General features: G+C 39.9%; 1 non-coding gene across 1 annotated transcript; it reads left to right on the top strand.

Annotated features, from left to right (window-relative positions):
- Positions 1–1726: 1726 nt before the first annotated feature.
- On the top strand, positions 1727–1831 carry LOC141688563 (small nucleolar RNA R71). Its single transcript, XR_012561997.1, has one exon. It is a non-coding gene; the product is annotated as a small nucleolar RNA R71 (small nucleolar RNA).
- The last annotated feature ends 1852 nt before the right edge of the window (positions 1832–3683 follow it).

Raw genomic sequence — 3683 nt, 5'->3', positions numbered from 1 at the left:
CAGCCTTCGCTTCCACGGAGAAGCATTCAAATACTGCAACTGTTCATCACCTTCATTGTCTTCACTATCTGAATTCCCCAACAAGGCCTTCTCTAAGGCATCAGACCGTAGCATTTGATCAAGTTCTAAAGTAACCATAGAATCGACCAACTCCACTTTTAAGCACTCCTCATTATCAGTAGGGAATTTCATGGCATTGAATATCGAACATCACATCCTGATCCAATACTCTCATAGTGAGCTCACCCTTCTGCACATCAATCAAGGTTCGGCCAGTAGCCAAGAATGGTCTTCCCAAGATTATGGGAATCTTCTTATCCTCCTCGAAATCAAGAATTACAAAATCAGCAGGAAATATGAGTTTATCCACCTTGACCAAAACATCCTCAACAATACCTCGTGGATATGTAATAGAACGATCGGCCAACAACAAAGACATATAAGTAGGCTTTGGATCAGGTAAGTCCAACTTCTTGAAGATAGAAAAAGGCATTAGATTGATGCTAGCTCCCAAGTCATATAAGCATTTGTCAAATGATACTTTTCCAATGGTACAAGGAATAATGAAGCTTCCGAGATCCTTAAGTTTCGGAAGCAACTTCTGTTGCAGCACAGCACTACATTCCTCTGTGAGAGCAACTGTCTCTATTTCATCGAGCTTCACTTTCCGAAAGAGAATACCTTTCATAAACTTTGCATAGCTAGGCATCTGTTCAAGAGTTTCAGCAAAAGGTATGTTGATATGAAGTTTCTTGAAAACTTCCAAGAACTTAGCAAATTGCTTATCTAGCTTTTTCTTACGCAACTTCTTAGGAAAAGGAGGTGGAGGATAGACCTGTTTTTCCCCTGTATTACCCTTAGGAGGAGTGTTGACAACAGTTGTCTTCCTTGGTTCCACTTCTGCTTCCTTCTGCACTTCTTCTTTAGCCACAACTTCAACTTCTAGAACTGGAAATTCTTCGGGAATTGTAACCTTCCCAGACCTCAATGTGATTGCCTTAACCTTCTCTTTAGCTTCCCTTCCTTGGTTCCACTAGGGAGTGTACCAGTTGTCGATTCAGTAAGGCATTGACAATCTGCCCAATTTGATTCTCCAAGGTCTTGATATAAACCGCTTGGCTCTTGCACATGAGCCTCAACTCCTCCAATTCAGATTTTTCATTAGATTGTGGTAACTACTGAAGTTGGAGTTGTTATCTTGGTGCATATTGCGGTTGTTGAAAACCAGGAGGGTTGAATTGCTTAGCTGCATACTGCTGATAAGGCTGTTACACCGCATTCTAAGTGTTGCTCCAACTGAAGTTAGGATGATTGCGGTTGCTGGGATGATAGGTGGCTGGAGCTGGTTGCTGCAATATCTGAAAGTTGCTCACGAACTAAGCTGATTCACTAGAAATGGCACACTGCTCCGTCTCATATGCACCAGCACAAAGCTCACAGACACTTGTGATCTGATTAACTCCAAAATTAGCCAAAGAATCTACCTTCATCGTCAAAGCCTGAAGTTGAGCAGCTATAGCAGTAGTTGTGTCCATTTCCGGAATCCTTGCCTTGAGGCATTCTCTGAGTTGGGTTCTGATATTCATTAGCAGCCATCAGTTCAATCAATTCATAAGCTTCATCATAACTTTTAGTCCATAAGGCTCCTCCTGATGCTGCATCAAACATGGGTCTAGAAGTTGCACCCAACCCCTTGTAAAAGCAGTTAATGATCATCCAGTCAGGCATCCCATGATGAGGACACTTTCTAAGCATCTCTTTGTAATGATCCCAAGCTTCACACAGAGATTCTCCAGGTTGCTGCGCAAATTGTGTAAGAGCATTCCTGGTTGCAGCAGTCTTTGCCATAAGGAAGAATTTAGTGAGAAACTTTTGAGCAATATCCTCCCAAGTAGTAATTGAGCCTGATGGTAGAGAATGTAACCAACACTTAGCCTTATCCCTCAGAGAGAATGGGAAAAGCCTCAGCTTAACCGCATCTTCTATAACTCCAATAAACTTGAAAATGTCACAGATCTCGATGAAATCCCTGATGTGCATGTTGGGATCTTCTATAGGAGAACCCCCAAACTGAACTGAGTTCTGTATCATCTAAATCGTGCTCGACTTGATTTCAAAGGTGTTAGCCGCGATGGCTGGCCTAATAATGCTAGACCGAATATCATTGATCTTCGGCTTAGAATAGTCCATCAAAGCCTTAGGATTTGCTGCTTGATCTCCCATTATGACTAGAGCTTCTTCTTAAACTTTCTCCTCAACAAAAACTTCTTCAACCTTCTCTTCAAGAAGAACTTATTCAACTACTTCCTCCACTTTATCCAGTGTTCTCTTGCGAGATCAAGAACGCGTATGCATAAACGCTCTGTAGAGTACCTGAAATACAACAAGTACCCAAGTAAATAACAATATCTGAGTCAATGAACTTTAACGACCACTGATGACAAACATATTTATAAAAATTAACACCGAGTCCCCGGCAGCGGCGCCAAAAACTTGTTAGGACGAAAACACGCGCTAATATTCACGCAAGTATACGCGATCGCAAGTAATATAGAATTAATTCTAGTTCTTTCCCACAGAGACCGGTTTAGGTTAATTTCAATTAATGTACTTATGCAACAATGGTATGCTTATTATTCAATGCTAAGACGAATAACAAATTGGTTTTGTTTATAACTAAGATTATTACTAACATGCGATTAACTAAGAGATTAAGAGGTTGATTTAATTATATAACACAAACATGTGATTCTAACTTCATTACTATTTCATTCAATAACCTTTTTGTTCTTAACCTTAGCATGCAATGGTGATGACACTAATCAGACAACACGAAACTAGTAAACGCCAACTTCATTGTACTAATACCCTACTACCAGACATCCACAAAAGAGATAGAAGCTGAATAGACACCAATTATATTGAGACCCTATATGTCTATAGAATTTGACAACATAACGGTTTAATGAACAAGTTATCTATCGTGATTAGATAGGGCAAGTAAGATGGTTAAAATTACCTATTAATCATGCATAACAAATACATGAACCTATGATAGCATGGCAAGTTCTAAACCTCTAAATTCACTGTCGCTTCATTAGAGATTAACACGCTATCTTATAAGTTCACGACGCACATAAGACGAATAAGCACAACCAATACTAGGATATCATACAATCACCACACACTAAGTTATCAAAATATATTAAATATTGAAATTCATAAATAAATCCGCTAGAACCCCACGATAACGATTAGCCCATAACCGAACTCATCACCTCCGTGGGTTCCGATGAGAGCATGGTATAATAAACTAGGTCTTTATAAAATGAATAATAAACAAAGTACGTAATCAAGAGTATTAGGTTCAATAAAACAAGAAACGAGCATCCAAGATTACAACTTAAAACAAAGAATCACAAGAATAAACTAGATCTTTTTCTCCTTGTTTGTATTTGTGCTATAGGTCTTCTCGCTGCCTTTTCCTTAAGCTCTGTTGTGAAAAACGTCTTTAAGTTATCATTATATAGCAGCCCAATCAGAAGAAAAGTCCAAAAAATAACTTCTGTACTTAAAACAGGATTCTGAATTCTCGACCCGGCGCGGCCGCGCACTTCACCAGTGTGTGCGCGCTGACATTCTGCTTCTCTGGCGTGGGCGCGCGCTAGCACGGCGCGGGCGCG

Source organism: Apium graveolens, chromosome 9 (genome assembly GCF_009905375.1).
Source record: "Apium graveolens cultivar Ventura chromosome 9, ASM990537v1, whole genome shotgun sequence".
Taxonomy (NCBI): domain Eukaryota; kingdom Viridiplantae; phylum Streptophyta; class Magnoliopsida; order Apiales; family Apiaceae; genus Apium; species Apium graveolens.
The sequence above is the reverse complement of the archived record's forward strand: the minus strand, read 5'-3'. Positions and strand labels throughout refer to the sequence as shown.